The sequence below is a fragment of the Haliaeetus leucocephalus genome, unplaced genomic scaffold, assembly GCF_000737465.1.
Source record: "Haliaeetus leucocephalus isolate CR32 unplaced genomic scaffold, Haliaeetus_leucocephalus-4.0 Scaffold763, whole genome shotgun sequence".
NCBI lineage: Eukaryota > Metazoa > Chordata > Aves > Accipitriformes > Accipitridae > Haliaeetus > Haliaeetus leucocephalus.
The window spans coordinates 5,765,837-5,783,742 of record NW_010973199.1 but is presented as its reverse complement, the minus strand read 5'-3'; positions in this window follow the sequence as shown (position 1 = coordinate 5,783,742).

The window sequence follows — 17,906 nt, the reverse complement described above, 5'->3', positions numbered from 1 at the left end:
ACAATACCTATTTGATGTGCTCTGGATAGCTGAGAGAATGAGAAGTGTAGTTTGGTCTGTCCAGGTGTGATAGAAATGGATTTGTCAGGTATCTGGTAGGTAGTGGGGATGAAAGGCATGTACATCTCGCGTCCTAAAAAAGCGAAAGCAGTCTGCTTTACCTGTCATCCCCACAGGAGGAAAAAGACCATAAAAGGAAAAAGACCATAAAAGGAAAAAGAAGACAAAAGAACGAGGTGCTGTTCACATCTGATGAAGAGAAGGGGTGATGAATAAGGGAATCAACAGGTAGGCCTGAAACATTTAATTTATGTATGTTGTTTATTATGCTTGAGGCACATTACTACTAGAAGGAACTAATGTCACAAAATGGAAGAATTTGTGCCATTTATTCTACAGTGATTTGGGATGGAACAGGTAATCGCTTTAATCTAAGACAACAGCTTACAAACTTGAGAGCAAAAAAAATTTTGATCAGGAAGAAAGTTGAAGTCAGAGTCTTCTGTAGCACAAAAATAGGGAGCCTTTCATTTCCATTGCAAGCGAGAGAAACGTGCATAATACACGTATGCTCTGTGTGCTTTTTGTTGGGGAGCTGAAGTAAGAGGAACAGAAATTGCTAGCAAGCCTTCACATTTCAGAGCAGCAAAATGCTGTAGAAGGAACAGAAGCAGAAGTGGACAGAGGAGTGGGAATGAGCTATGACTCCTGGGAGTCAGTATGTGACTCTGCCCCATCCCCAGAACCTTAGCAGCTTGTATGAAACTTTGCTTCGCAGCAGGATAGGTGAGGGAGCCTTGAGATTAAACAACCAAAACTTGTGATTAAGATGTTGTGCTTCAGAACTTGCCAAGCAACTGGCTGCTTAGTGGTTGTCCCACCTAAAAGCCCTCCAAACGGGGGTGTGGGTTATGTGTGTGGGAACAGAAGAGGGAATTGTGTATTGTTACCGTTTTGGGGAGGAATTGTTAGTTACTTCATCCTGTTCTGCTAATCTTCTCTTGCCACTCTCTATTGTGCCTTAGTTTCTTCAGTTACTTATTAAGGACTCCCCCCCCCAATTGATTCATGTTCATCACAGACAACTAGATAGTTTCCTATTACCTGGTGATGGTGGGGTGTTTGTTATTGTCCTCTAACTACTGAATCTGACTTTCTTGCTGCTAAACAGCTCCAGAAGGGCTTGGCTCAAGGCATGGCACTCCTGGCAGCTTGCTGGCTGACTGGTGCTGAATTTGACCCTATGGCTGAATTGTATTTAGCATTTAGTCCAGGAGAAGGCTTAGGTTTAAGTCCAGGTTAGGTCACTATAAGTACCATTAGGGGAAGACATTTTTGTATTATTTTTCATTTTTAAACAAAGCCAAGATGAGGGTAGGTACTCATCTAGGACACATCAGGCTTATTTTTGGAACTGTCCATTGTGGGCAGAACAGCTGCTGGCTTGTTAAAGAAGATCTTGTCTGGAGGCTAGAGGATAACCAGTGTGATAAATCCAAGGCTGAGAGAGGACTGAAGCTCCTTTTCAAGGAGAACTACTGGTTTGATTTTTTTCTTTTTTTTTTTTTTCTTCTCCTGTGTCTGAGCTACTCAGTCCTGTGACTGATATGTTTAGGGTTTATGATGAGGTTAGGGTTAACTTGGGCTTGCTCAGGGAGAGTTGGAAATCTTGGATAATTTCTGAGTTAAGGCCTCCTTATTGTATTTTGTTCTATTTTAGAATAGACTAGTATTAATGTTCAGAGTTGTATTTAGTTGTAAGTTGGAATTCAGGCAAAATAATGGAGGATGAGCATGTGCTTGACCTTAAAAAATGATTGAAGCTCATTACTCTTCCTCTTTGTGAATAGACAGTCTATCAAAGGTACCATGAGCCTCACAGATAGGATAAGAAGAAATCTAGTTCTATCTAAGTGACATGGAGAACCCCAAAATTAAGAGATTGTACTCTCAGTCTGCAAGCAGAATTAATTTATTAAAGTATGTTGGTGGAATCTGAAACCTAGGGCTCAGCTTAAACTGGTTGCTACTTTTCTATGACTGCAGAAGAATCCCTCAAGTTAAGCTGAAAATGTAATTAGTTGACAGTTGTAGGCTTGGTTCGCTGGGTATACCTGAGCTGTGTAAGGTGTAAAATATGAACTGGAGATAAAAAAAACTATGCTACTTTATGTAAGGTTGAAAGGCTTTTCCAGAAGAAATGGTGCAAGATCCATAACTCTTTAGAGTTAATTTGGACAAGACCTTGCATTTCAGTTGACTACCTAATTACTTTGATTACATATGAATAGCTAAGGTGATCGGCCATGCATAAATGTTCCTAAATGATTTATGGGATTAGGTATGAATGAAGGTTAGGGGAAGATAAGGGAGTCTGGGCTGAAGGCTGGACAAAAAGTTGTGAAGGTATACTGTACTGATTTTTTTTTTTTGTGTGCTATGTCCATGCTAAACCTAGGGCTGCACTTCATGAACCAGATAGCCCAGAAGGGACGAGGCAGCTTGGCAGGAAAGAAGATTCCTAGTTAAGGTGAGGACACAAGATGATTTTGTAGGAGTTGCTGAGCATGGCACTGCCAACAGGTATGAAGTAGGAGGTCTGACAAGGGCTTGGCTTTTGGATTTGGTTAGTGAGGAGCTACTGGGAAAGTCCCCTGAGGAGAACACTTGTGAGAAAGGCCATAAAGACAGGCAGAGATGTCCTAGCTGTGAGCTGGAAAGTTTTGAGCTTGGCTCCATGGCAGGCCCTGAGCTACAGCTAGGTATAGGGTTGCAATTAAGGCTTATCCATCTGCAAGTTAAACAGTTCTGGTTGTGCTAGCAGATATTAGCTAAATGAGTGCCTCTCTTGAAAAAACAACCCAAAACCTTAGCTACCTACCTTACTGAATTATAATCCTCACTGTAACCATAATACGCAGCTTGACCTAGGTAATCCTATGTCAAGCCTAGGGCATTAAACTAGATCAGATAAGAATTGATGAAGCCTGTATAGTTTGTCTCTTTAAAGGTCTCCTCACTATAATATATTTCTATGACTTCTTTCCTGTAAACAAATCCTGTAAATGAACTTCAGATATAACTTAAGCTCTCTAGCTGTTTTGTGTCTAAAGACAAGATTAAGTTTTATCAATTTAGATCAACCACATGCTTGTTCCCATCTGTCTCAAAGGTTTCTTTCAATTGGGCTATAACATCAGTTTTGACATCCCCTGGTTACAGAACCATAACCATCATCCTATTCCTAGGCTTTGTTTAGAATCTATCAGCCCTGTGAGATCTAACTTTAGGTTAAATCAAACCAGTATGTGTCTTTGTCAATTCTGAATACCTTTTAGAAAAATTATCTTGCTTCTGTGTTCTCATTTTTTCTGCAGCCACTCCAAATCCTAACCAGAAGTCAAGAATCAAATGAGTTCAGGAAATCCATTGAAGACTGCTTATGTCCTTATCTTAAGTCCACTTGTAAACCAAATAAATAAATAAATTAAAAAAAAAAATCAGAATTTCCACCTGTTTAACTTCTAAGTGTAAGTGAATTTTTACCTGAAGTTATGCAGTTTAGCAGAGTTTAGGGCTATTGAAGCCCTACTCAATAGGTAGGAGAATAAGATGTACTTTTAGCCCTGTGCTTAAGGTGACATCTGCCCTCAACTTAACCTGAAGGCCTCTTCTCAATGAAACTGGAGATCCTCTACCTTCCCAAGCAATAACCCTATCCTTGTCCTTTATCACAGGCTTAATTTGCATTCTGTACCTCATACCCATGAGAACTGCTTGAAAGAATTGCTCAAGCTTGTACCTGTTCAAGCTTTATCCTGAAGCATTATTTTTTGTTGAAAATATAATTTAAGAAGACTATCAGCAATTCTGAATCCTAATTCGGGTTTTGTTTTATGTGAGGTTCCAAAGTAATCATCAGTCTTACAGTTGACAAAATGGTTCAGTTCATGATGTTTTCAACTCAACCCGAAGGCTTGCTCTTGATGAAGTGTTGTGGGTTAACCCCAGGAGGCGAAGCCTCACATGGCTGCCTGCTTTTCTTCCTTCTCCCCAAGTGGGATGAGGGAGACAATCCAAAGGGTAAAAGTGAGAAAACTCATGGGTTGAGATAAAAACAGTTGAATACGTAAAGCAAAAGCCACACAGACGAGCAAAGCAAAATAAGGAATTCATTCACTACTTCCCATGGGCAGGCAGGTGTTCAGCCATTTCCAGGAAAGCAGGGCTCCATCACACATAATGGTTACTTGGGAAGATGAATGCTGTAACTTAGAACATCACCCCTTCTTCCTTCCTCAGCTTTTATTGGTGAGTGTGATGGGATATCCCTTGGGTTAGTTGGGGTCAGCTGTCCCAGCTGTGTCTTCTCCCAACTCCTTGTGCCCCCCAGCCTCCTGCTGGTGGGGTGGGGTCAGAAGCAGAAAAGGCCTTGACATTGTGCAAGCACTGTTCAGCAATAGCTAAAACATGAGTGTGTTATCAATGCTATTTTCAGCACAAATCCAAAATATAGCCCCATACAAGCTACTATTAGAAAATTAATTCCATCCCAGCCAAAATCAGTAGATAAAGTCAATACTACTGTCCATGCGCATTTACCTGACTGAAGCCCAATCCTAAGCCTAATGAACATTGGTGAACCTTTGTTTGGCAGTAAAATTTTATCACTGCTGTTCGAACTGGCTCTTTCAAAAACAGCTGGACTGAGGAGACTCTAACTAACACTTTGTTTTCCCATACTTAACCTGAATGTAGCTAAACCCAGTCCTAGCCTGAACACTGGCCTGATTTACCAGCCACGGTGACCACTCCCTAGTTAGATATTGCAGTATGGTTTAAGTTCCTTTTTCCTTCAGTAACTAGCTTAGTCCCACAGTATTTCTGGGATTCATCAGGAGAAAAAAACCCCCACATTCAGCCTAAGTTTTTTTTTTTTTTTTTCCTGTCACTAAGACCAATGCTCTCACTGATTCAAACTGTAAACCAAGGTTTAATACAGTGCAGCCTTTCCCCCTATACAAATGACAAAAAGCTCAGGTAGATACAGCCATCATTTTTCTCTCTGAAATATTCCATGAAAATCTTCACTCTTCACTTCCAAACCCTGATCTCAGCTACTGATCAAGCAATCAGACCCATGTCTGAAAGAGCAATAGGTCTGTTATTATCTGTCCTTAAATTGCAGTAAAAGACCTTCCAAGATCAATCAATAAACACAGATCTCTCAGCCTCTGCTTTGCCAACTTGTAATCTCAGCACAGTGCTGAATTTTATCAAAGACCATGTAACTGCACCTGATTTGGGAGCCAATTTCTCTTACTACTAGCCAGCATTATATTTGTAAACTTTAATGGACCCACCAATAAATGCAAATGTATAGAGCTGGATTGTGAACATGGTCTAACTTCTGGTGTAAAATTTAAACCAAGATTAAGGTTTAACAACTGTATCTAAATTAATACTAGCAATAACACATCATCTCCTGCTGTCACCATTCCTCATCTTCCTCCTGCGGCTTTTATGGAATAATCAGTAAACACACCTGTGAGCCTTCATTTTCCTGAATGTTCTCCCTAACCATAATCATAACCTGGACAAACATGTTTTCCCTAGTACTAAAAATGATATGATGTTCTGTCATCATCCCTTTTCATTGAAGATTTTTGCAAGTGTTTGGACTAGGCTTTCATAAACCTGAATTCTAACTATCCTAAGCTGTTCTTTGTTGATTAGTAAGACAATTGGTGCTGTAGTAATGGAAGTAAGGCCCCTGACATCTTTCATTTAGTCTTTCAGGATCTGGAGACCTTGCAGGAGGTGTGAGAAATGTAATCATTGATCAAACACTGCTCTGAACCTTCATTCGGACCATGTACTGAAAGATAAGCTAAGTATTCTTAGCAGTCAAACTGAAAAATGGTTATTCCTACCATGAGCCAGCCCCTACTTCACCCTGGCATGATCTGCAGGACTGATCAGCCAACAAAGCCCTGAAACCTTCACCCTAGGATTCTGACCTTGAAACTTGCACTTGCATTAATTACAGTTAAGATACCGACACACATGGCAGGACCAGCAATTGCACTGTTAACTCTCATCTAACAGGAGAGGCAAATCTTCAGCGTATGATCTGACTTTCAGTCCCATGCTAAAGCCCAGCCTTAAGCACTGACCAGGCAAACAAGTTAGCATTGAAATGTCAACAGTGGTTAATCTTTACAGCTGTCAGCCCTCTTTTACTTGAAATTTCTAGGATCCAACATTAAACTGGCTGTAGAACATGTGCTTTCACAAATGTTCTTATGCAAGCTTTAATCTCAGAACTGACCTCTATCATGGATCAGTGAAACCAGCTTGTCCAAACTGGAACCTTTACACTCAACCTATTCAGAGGCCAGAGCTTATGTTGCCTTTCATGCAATCTATAAATGCTGGGCTAGCATTTATCCTTATTTTGTCCCTACAGGTTTTCCAGCATCCATGAAAACTTTCAGACCACAATACTGAAGTCTTAACCCAAATTTTAATTTTAGAAGTGGTCTTAATCATCGATCATATTTGTTTACTTAGCTATGTAACCCTCCTTTTCTTAATTGCTTCATGCAGGCAACTTTTGCAGTGTGCAGAGACTTGTGAAACAGGACACATCTTTGAGTATAAAGCAATTACGGGTTGATTAATGCACACAATAGATATCTAACATTAATAAGCTACCAGTGGTAAGCTCATGATCCTGATAAGACATCTCCCAAGCCTTTGCCAACCAGTGCAAATGCTGGCCCCTCTTGTTCCTTGAAATTGGCTGATCCTCACTGTTTTTGAGTTTGTATCTTCAGATCCTCTTTTTTCTTTTTCCTTTAAAGATTTATACATTTTTGGTCAGTATTTTTATTTTCTCTCTTGAACCTCTGATCTGCCAACTATTACTGTTTGAGCAATTATACTTGTCTTTTTTTTTCTTTCTTTCTTGCCTTGCTTGACTTTATTGCATACTTTCTCACTTCTTAACAAGATTTTTCTCAGTAAAACTGAGCCAAGGTCACACTGCTCTGATGTACCCATGTAGACCTTGGATCACAGACAGCTGAACTCCTGTTGCAGCAGAGGGTCAGTAAGCTTTTTCAGTGTGCCATGAGCCCTCAACATTCTCGTGGGAGGCCTGTAGAATGTGTCAGTACATATAGCTCCTCGATGTGACTGCTAAACAGTAATTCTAACCCTAAAATGAGACCAACAGCATCACATCAGAGTAAAGAATCAGAGGACCTGTTGACATTTGCTTTTATTGAACACTGCCAACATTTCAGGTTTCACCAACAGAGTTATTCAGATTATGCTTTCTCATACATTATTAACAGCTCTAAACATTATGATAAATCAGGAATTCTTCCCACCCTTGTACCAACATTAAATCATAAGTTCTTTTCACCTCATTCTTTGTCTTAAATATGTATTATCCATCAGTTAAAAAGATCTTCAGCCTGCATATTCCCAAATCTTTATTCTAATCCCAGCCATCAGAGAACAGACCAACCTTCAGGATAAGATATCTGAACCAGCTGGGACCAGGTGTTAGCCTGCTCTTTGAGCCCAGAAGGATCTTAAATTTGTTTAACACATCTGAGCATTAATTCTAGCCCAAACTGATACCTAATCCAGGCATGGTTCAGGTTACCTCACTGACAGCTTTTAGTGCTGGCATATCAGGACTTGGCCTTGCAGAAGTCAGCTGTAAAAACAGCAGTTCAGCCCATTTAAAAAATCTTAAACTGAATTTCAGAGTATGTTTCTAAACTAGATGTAAAGGTAAAAAAATACGCTGTAAGAGCTTGTAGGACAGGTGGTCCACACAAGAATTTGGCCCAGCAATGATGCAACATATGTGAGTCTGGAAGTTCTGTAGGTATTACAGGCTTCGCAAAAATCCATGAGTCAAAGTGGGCAATGCTGGTGTGTTGAATATTGAAGTTCTGTCACCATTGTGACCTTTTCTGGTACCAGATGATGCTACCTGATGAGACACCTGTTTAATCCAGTTAAATCTAGTAGAGAGGTTTAAAAAAAAAACAACAACCCTACAATTCTCTTTCCTAGATAAAAACTTCATTCTGAAAAGTCAGCTTTCTAAATTTGGTAACTGATAGTAGTGGCATTACTGGAGTCCCTTTTTTTGTTTTTGTTTTAGGATTAAAAAGATAGAAAACTACAAACATTAGAAAAGTCTTGGCTATCTTTTAAAAAAAATAGAGTAAATATAAGGTAAAATGAAAAGAACTGTACATAAGCTCTTAACTCTTGAATAAGACTCTTGTCATTGAAGAAAACTCGGTGAATAATAAAATTTCCTGATATCTAATTTTCAGACAGCAATTCTATGGACTGTAATCAGTATAGATTGCTGAAAAGTATTTATCTCCCATGATATATTCCTGGGACATGTGATTGTCCCATGATTGCTAAATTTAATATAATATTTTTTCAGGAGAAAGTAAAAATTTTGTTTCCCTCCTCCAAACTAAATATTCTGAAATATTTTTGGTTTGTAGTCAATATTTCAATTTTATGTCTTTACTCATATATAGTTTTATCTATAATGGCTAAACTATTAGCACGCATTATCGGCAAAACAGCCAATAAATGAGAAATCGATAGGTTGTTTCCTCAAGAAGCTAAACTGATGAGAGTCAAGTATAATTTTGGTGCAATCTTATTTATGTATGAGGAAGTCGATGAATTTCTGCCTCCTGAACTAAGAAGTAACAATAGGAGCTAATTTTCTTGTTCAGAAACAGAAACATGGTTTGTAGCCAGTCCTGGTGCTTTCTCTCTGCTTTCTTTCTCTTGGACTAGCGATACCCATCAACTGTGCAGAAGGTCTGAATCAGACAAACAACTCTTGCCTGCCTGCCTTCAGATAGTTCAAGTTCTCCTAACACAGCATAATCTATCCAGTAAATCAATTGTGAAATAAGGACTGGTACAATGCTGTTGCTCCAGAGTTCCCTGAAAATGTAACCAGCTTTAAACCTAGCAGCTGTACCAGACTGTTGCTATACCATAGTATAGGTTAAAAATATATAAATTAAATAATAAAGCAAAAGTAAACTTGTGTTTTCAAATAGTTATTGTAGATCGAGAGGGGTAAATAGGAAAAAGTAAGGCATTTTCTAGAAACTTGGGAAAGGTAAAACACGGTCATTAGCTACTGAAGACCCTTGCACTAAATGAAGAGTTTGTAGGGCCTGCCAGTGACTTTCTGTGAGTAGGCATATTTTGTATATAATAACACTGTGTAAACTGTGCTATTTGCTCAGATTTATTTTTAATACTGTCCTTTTTTATGGTCCAGTAAAACCCAACAATAATAAAAAGTACAGCCTACAAACATTTATCTAGCTTCCCCATTCATTGTCAGCCTCCAAGATCTTACTTTTCTTTCCTGACCATGGACATATCAAAGTCTCAATTTCTTGAGCAACTTGCATTGTAACAGAAATAATAAGGAAGTTCAATAACATAAAATATTTATAGATGGGCTCCTATTTAGCTGTGCAAAACTTAAAAAATCAGAGGCTAATTTAAAGCCTTGTAGCCCTTCACAGTTTGTGTGTGTGTGTGTTTAGACATATATAAAACCAAAAAAAACCCCTACTGAATATGGCAAGTCATTGCCTCCAAATATGATAAAGTTGTTCACTTACTATTTTTCTATTTTTAAATTTAACTAGAAGCAGCGAGTGCTTATTCATCTATACAGCATAATGTGAACTTGTTGTAATATGGTATCTAGTGTATAGCCACAAGAAAACTAGTGTATCTGTGAAAGAAAGAAGAATTTTGCATAGTGCCATTTCATTAATTTCTTTTTTGTTGTTTGATATTGATATAAAGCAGTTAAACATACACCCTTAGCAAAAAAAACCCCACCCACCAACAAAACCGAACCAAACAACAACAACAAAACCTTTCTGCTATTTATGTTTATAAAGAGGCATTAACATTCAGTCCTCAGGTACAGCAATGGTGTAGACACAGAAAGATTATCATATACAACAATAACATATTTTTTAAAGGACAAATCCACCAAAGTAAAAAAGAAATAGCTTAAACACATGTATGCTTTTGTTCAAACTTCTCCATTTTAAGATGGAGGCATTGTGAATTCAGACATAATCTATTGGCCCTAAAAATGGGATACTTAAGCTACCAAGTTCACCATTTACTGAATAATTCAAATTCCCATCAGTGCAAAAGAAGTTATCTTTATGTTAAGTCTGGCATACAAAACAAAATAGTAATAAATTGAAGGTGACACCTCTTTTTAGATTAACTGAAAATATACTATTAGAAAACTCCCACTTCTTCCTAGACTGTGGTAATAAATATTCCTTGTTGACTCTTTATTTTATACCAGTTCCTGTTCAAGATTTGTGATTACTGAAATGATATTATAGAGAGTGTAGATAAGATCATATATTTTTCAGCTTTTTTTACAGCTGGATGAGTATTTTCCATGGTGTTTTCTTGAAGCCCTTCAAGCAAGGGTATCTATATCACAATCATGAGGAGAGGTTGTCAGAAGCTGCAGGGTTTCTGGAAGGCCACAGAGCTCATAAGGTGAACTTGAAGGAAAATGAGAAAAGGTTCAGAGTGTGTGTGTGTGTTTTTTTTTTCAAAGTTGAATTAACACTAATATTCTCTTCAGTGGAACTTTCTGATTATGAGAATTGACATTTCTGGTAACAACCTGAAAAGAGACAAGTTGTAGCTGGAAATGCTTTTGAAGAGAGTTCTTCCTTGATTTTCCTCAGGCTTGATCCCAAGCACATGTTATTTTTCTCACATTGCAACTCTCTATCGTAAATGTTTTTCTTCATGGTACATGATATATCAAGCTTGATGGTGTAAGTAATACAGACTTGTATGGAATTTACTAGTAGCCTGTCATATTTACTCCATTCACTTAAACAGCAGTTGTACACAGATATACTGCCTTGTTTATCTGTACAGTTTTTTACCACTAGGATTTATCCAGAAAGTATATAGCTGTAGTAATTGTTGTCATGTATTTCTAGAGATAAGTTTTCAAACATTTCTAACATGGCTATCATCTGAGACAAGTACTCACAAATTACCATGATTTAATAAGTACTTCTAAATAATCACATTTTTCAAGGTCTCTGAGGTTTTAAGCTGTCTGCCTCCTTCAAACACTTACATTTATATATCTGTATAACATAGACCTCACTGTCGTTGCATACCAGTGTAAATCAAAAGTAACTTCATTAAAATCAGTGGTGGTAGATGAGAAGAAAATTATTGTAAGTAGGATATGACTCTGCTGTATACCTACATAACTTATTTTTTGATATATGGGACGTGTAGGACATGTCAGCACTGTCTTAAATTGATGTCTGTATTTTATATTCACATGTCATTGCTGCTGCTGAGAATAAACTTCTCTGCCCTCTTCCACGTGGCATCATATACCACGAAAGCAAATTAATTGCAGTGGTATTGATAGGCCAGTGTAGAAATATACACTAATGTGTATCGCACAATGGGAATATGCTCCCAAAATATAAGATTAGTGGAAACCCACCTACTTGAACCAGGACTTAGCAAACCTCAGCCATGAGCTGCTGTTGTTTGCAAGCCATTCTTCTCTCTAGCTAAAGCTCAGCATTTATGCTTCCTCCAGCTATAGCCTGGTCACAATGGGATCATGCAGCAGTCAATTCCCTGCAGTAACAGAAAAGGAACTGAGGGGAAAACAAAATTTGGATGGCTTAAAATTAATTTATTTTATACCCCTAAGGAAGAGTAGGCTTCCTCAGTGTCTAGTCTTCCTTAGACTGCTGCCCCAAAATGTACCAATGACCTGAAAGTGGACGTTGAGAATGATTCTGTGCTTGCTGCTGAAAATCATTCCATTGGCAAGAAAATGGCAACCATACATTTCGAGCCTGCTGGGCAAGCTGTGCAATGCTGAAGTGGAAGCCTGATATGGGCTGTGAGATGGCAGAGTTTAAAACAGTGCAATTTTAAACTGTGTACTTCTAGTACCATTTTTTTCAAAAGTGGCAGGAACATTTCTGAATAATATAAACTCTGTGATGAATGATATAGCAAAGTGATGGCAGAGAAAACCTGCAAAGAAATACGGTAGTGTTGTAACTGATATAATGATGTAACTACTAGATGTATTTCTAACTGCACCGAGAGTTTTCTAAAGTTTATGAAGTTTGATGAGCTTCAAATGAAGATACATGTCACTCTGAACAGTTGCCGTCTCAGGCCAGAGAGATTAGTTTCCCTGTGTTATCCCTACTCTTTAGATTTGATAATGAAAGGATTCCAATAAGTGTGGGGAAGGTAACTTCCTTACTTCACATACCTTGTGTAGAAAGAGAATTTCTTTCCCCACCAGGATGGGTGGAAGCGTGTAGACTTGGCCGAAGGATTCATGAAAATTGTAAAATGTTGATGGGTGTAGTAATCACAGGTTTATAAATACACAAGCATGCACTTTTAATAGGAGTAGAAATATCTTTAAATGGAACAAAACTATAGAAGCAATATAGAAGTAAAAAGAATAAGAAGCTTAATAAATAAGAGCAATGCCTCCTTTTAAATTTTTGACTCTTTCATAAGGTATATAGAAGGTGTTTGGTTCTGGAAAAGTGTTTTCTGCAAAGTCATGCATAAATGCATGCAACACACTGAGGAACCCATGTACATGACCTACTTACAGCATTATCGCATTGCCATGCACAAGGCACTGGATCAAATCTTTGCTATAAGCACATACCATCTGCCTGTAACTAGTACTTAAATGAATGCACTTGCATACAGTCAGCAAACAATATATCAACCAAGCCAGTGTGACTAGGCTGTGTGGTGGTTAGAATCTGAATTAATTAATAAGACATAAATTAATGAATTTCAGGCATATGTAGTTTTACGATAGCTGCATTTACATTAACCATTCATCACTGTCTTCTCGCTTGGATTGTCACAGTCACTTGTGTCTTGCTTAAAAGACACGGTAATGCCTTCAGAGTAGGGATTGTCTTGCTGTGTGAACAGTCCAGAGGGACTTTGGTCCTGCTAGTAGGTACTATTGAATTACAGACAGCTGATAACAGTAACACTCTGCTGAAATGACTGAACGGCAAGTGCTCTATCTAGAGTTTTGCTCAGCTTCTTGTAGCTGCAATGTGTAGTTGTCATCAGCCCTATCTCTTCATTGAAGTCTGGCTGTTTGACCTGTGGTTACAACACAGCTGGCCACACAGAGCCACCAGAAACTGCAGATAAATGGTAAAATTCTGGTCTTGCTGACTGAGGAGTAAAACTGCCTTTGAAATCAATGGGGCCAAAAGTTCATATGACAATTGCAAGCAGAGCACAGCACAGCACCCTTACTCCAGTCATTCCCTGGATCTCTGGGGACTCCTTTGGTTGGTTCCTTTCCTCTTTGATTGGGGCTGGGTAACTGGATGTATGTCTCTCTTTTTGGATGAAGAATTGTAAAACGTGGATTTCCAAAAACCGTTCAGATTTTCACAGTGGAAATACAACTCTCTGAAAGGAATGCAGTGTGGGTCTTGCAAGAGTCTGCAGCCGCTGTGGACACTGACCAAACAGAGATGGTTTCTACCCTTGCCCAGTCCTCTCGGGCATCACCTTCTAGACTTGACCAGTTCCTCACCTGAAGTATTTAGGTGTCTTCTCAGTACTTCAGTTACTGCTAGACTATGCTGTCGAGCCTTTGGTTTTTTTTTTTCATGACTCCTGACTATAGGCCTAGATTCTTATCTCTGACATTTTCAGTTCTGCCTGGTTTTGTGTTTCACTGTTTACATACTGGCAAGCCCTCTGAAATCAACACCTAATGTGAGTCGTCATGTATTCAGTGAGTTTCTTTTGTATGTTAACTTGCTTTCCCTAATTCACAGCAGTGAAATGGTGCTCAAAATCTTAATAGCACAGTTGCATCTGATGAGAGCATGTACATCTGCAGAGGGACTGTGTTAGTAAATAAACTTCCTTCCCCAGTGATCTTATTTTATCTGTGTTCTTACTCAGGAATATATTCATCTTCTTTCTGAAATACGAAAAGAAACTGGTGGAAGGATGAGAAAACAAAAAAACACTCATCCTCGGGATCCCTTGTGTCTTCTAATGCCTTTTCACAACCTTCTACTGAATTATACACCAACAATACTCATTGCATGAACAAGTCCTCAAAAAGCTATGGTCAAATGCTTGTCTTGACTGTAACACAACAGTGCAGTCTAGGAGGGAAAAAAAGCCCTCAGTTCTCCGAGAGTGACAGACACCTTGATGCAATGTTTAACACTGTTTTTCAGAGTTACATTTCTCCTTATGGCAGGACATAGATGTCAGCATGCCAAACCCATCCCAGTACTCCACCAGGACTCATATAAATTTTGGATCCTGGTCTGCCAGCTGCAGCTGCTAGTGTCACATTCCAGTAATGAGCCCTGTGAGTTTGCTGGTGATGGAAATGGACTAAGACTGCAGAGCATTCTGGAAAGAAAAACAATGAAAAATCCCAATGAACTAGGAGTGAATAAATGGACTCATAGGTTAATGATGAGCTGGAGAGGAGCACTTCTAGAGCTTTCTAAATGCCATGACAAAAAGGAAAGAAAGATCCTGACACTGAAAACTGGACAAAGACATGAGAAGAGAGACAATGGAAGAGTGTGTCTTGAGAAAGCGTGAAGATGACACAAGGAGATGAGAACTGGTGGAAAAGGAAAGGGAAGAAAAGGGAACCAAGAAAAAAAAAAGAGAACAGAATGAAAAAATGGAAAAAGAGAAATGCAGGCAAAGAGTCAAAATGAGTTGTACAGGTGATAATACAGAAGGGGAGGAGTAAGCAAAGTGAAGGAAAGCTGAACAGGACCACAGGTAAGTCCTAAGGACCATGTGCATTCTGTTTCTACAGGATGATGCTGAATCAGTACTGGCAAGACTGCGTGACAGAGAGGGAAGGTAGCTCAAATGTCTGTGCATTGACAGGGGGCAAGAACAATGTGTGAACTCCTTATGGCACAGGAGGAGAAAAAAGGCAGAATATTGTTCCAAACTCATGACTTGGGAAGTATGTAAACATATTACTGCCAGAATAATAAACATGAACAACAAAAGTAATTGAAAGTACAACTAAACCAGCATGCTTAGTGTTTTATTTCTTCCATGCACATTTACTCAAGACTGAAAACTTGGCCAAGGGGATCTAGACTTGGCTGTCTGAAAACTATCCTGAAAAATGTCATTTACTGACAATTTTTATTGCAGAGGAATTGTTTATTCTAGGCAGTAGGGTTTAGATAATAATTTCTGACCTTCTGCCTTTATCCAGAGTGGCTGTCACCATCTTGACTTAAAAGTTTCCTTTGATCTCCACAGTGGCCTTTGCTATAGAAGAATTTACAAACATGAGAGCAGAGACTGAAAACTGATCCTTTTAATCCATCCCAAACCTGAACTTCAGTGACTGTTTGAACCAGCAACCTTCTTTTGGCATGGACAAGTGTTACTTGTCAAGTCTGGCCATGCTTATGACCTGTTAAAGGTCTGATGGCAGACTCTTTTCCAATTCTTCTGCCATTCCTTGTGGCTAGGTTTTATTCCTCCGAGAAGAGGAAATCTTTATGATGAGACAGCAAAGACAGGCAGAACCTTAATAATAACCTTTAGTATCATTTACACATACTGGGAAATGCTTGCCAGGTAATTCTGCAAGCCTGTTCAGCCAGAGTGCTGCAAAAAGCTTGTATGGAGCACACACAAAATAGATCATAATTTTAAATTACTCTTTTATGGTTCCAGCAGTTCCTTATTTTTATTTTCCTACGTGTTATCAAGAATATGGCAAAGAAATGTTAGGAAATTGCTTAAAAAATAAATAACAACCTGAATGAATGATAAAATGGACCCTTTGAGAGGAAAGTGCAAGCCCAGCAGTGGAAAGAATGTCGCCAGTAGGACTAATTTTGAAAGATGGCAGCTCCAGTAAAAAAGGGACCTTTTAAAACATTACACTGAGGCGGTGCTCCAAGTCTGGCTCAGAGGGAAGTGTGTTACCTACTGAATTATGAGCAACATCTTGTTCAGCATCCTGTTTAAAGATGGGATTTTCTCTTTGCACTGGAAAGGAAGGGAACAGATGCCTTCCAATAAAAAACATGGCTGCCCTTCAGCTGAACTGCCGTTGGTAGCCTGTGTTAAAATGGTCTAACGCATGCCTTTCTTTAAAGATAATATAATGAATTTTTAAGTTATACAATATCTGTGAAATTACTGCGGAACTTGAATAGATGTTGGCCACCCAGCGTGAAGATGAGATATCAAGGCTATCTTAGAAAGGTAGAAGGGAAAGAAAAGGGTGTAGATGTGATGGAGGGCTTAGAGGAGGAGAGGTTGAATAGATGGACTTGCGGCCTTTGCCATCAAAGGAAAAAGGAGCCAGAAGTAGCGGTCATCTAGTTCATCCCCATTCATCTTCTGCTGTCTGCATCTCTGACCTATTGAAAACAATTGATAGGATAGGGACATCTGGTGCTCTGAAGTAATCTGTTGCTTTAAGTGTCTGCCTAACTTTAAGTGGTGAGCCAATCCAGCATACAAAACATGCTCATGAACCTACATCTTAATGCATTCTGACTCTGTGGAAAAATATATGTAAACAGTGCTCAAAATGGACTAGTACATGACAATATAGTAGCCACTTCACACATGCAAACTAGAAAATTTCATATGTACGGCAGAGAAGTCTGTTCCACATGTAAACTTCCACATTTTTATTTTCAGTTCTGCCTGTAGCATATAACAGCACATTTTATAAAATAATATAGTAACTGGATTATTTCAAACACAGCACGTTTTTCCTCATTTAGGTTTTCATAAGCTACTTTTTTCTAGTAATATGATATTCAGCCAGTGGCAGTTTATATTTTCTACAGATTTTTTTAACTATCGTCACAGTTCTTTATTTTGATTTTATTGGTAATCTTGTTAGCTGTATCTGTGGTTATGCTGATTCTCCATGTTCTTTAATCCAATATGTACTGATATTGAATTGCTACCACAGAAGACAAAAATGAAATAGATAAAATTGCTTCTGTTGGATGACTGTATAAACAATCTGTGTTCAAAAAAAACATCACAGATACCCGAACTTTAGCTCTTAAGCACAAGGAATTGTAAAGATGCTGGATTCTCAGAAAATCCCTGCCCAAGGATTGCCAAACATTAGAGGTTCCAAATTCAGACCATACACTATATGGTGCTCTAGTACATAACCCCAGTTACTGTATAGCAAATCAAGTGTAGGGCTGCTGGAACAAAAATATTTTTTAATAATGATGTTATAATTAAATATTAATCATCAAGTTTCAAAGCTTCTCACCTGGCTAAGTTCCTCTATACTTACAGGTGGTTAAGCTATAACCCATTTTTTTTCTCCTACTATTGCATAATATTGGTGAAAACTGTTACTCTCCACCAGAGAGAGATATTTTAGTAATGGAATAATTGTGGATAAGCTGTCCTCATTTAATACACCATTTAACTGAGCTCAGGGTGTTGGGGGAAGCTGTCCAGAACATGTTGCATCTGTTTATAAAACAGAAAGTCATAGGTGACACTGTAAGGGGCATTCAAATAGAGATCAAGAGACCAAAATTTTGTGCTATATTTAGACAAGGACTAGAGCAGCACTAGAGATTGGGTTCCACTTGAGGTCGTTCAATGTGAGATTTAGGCACCGACATAGAAATGTCTCTCTGTCAGTGGAGATCTTAGTAGACATCTTAGCCTTTATCCAGTTGTCTCAACATAGACTGCTTCCACCATTTGAGACATCA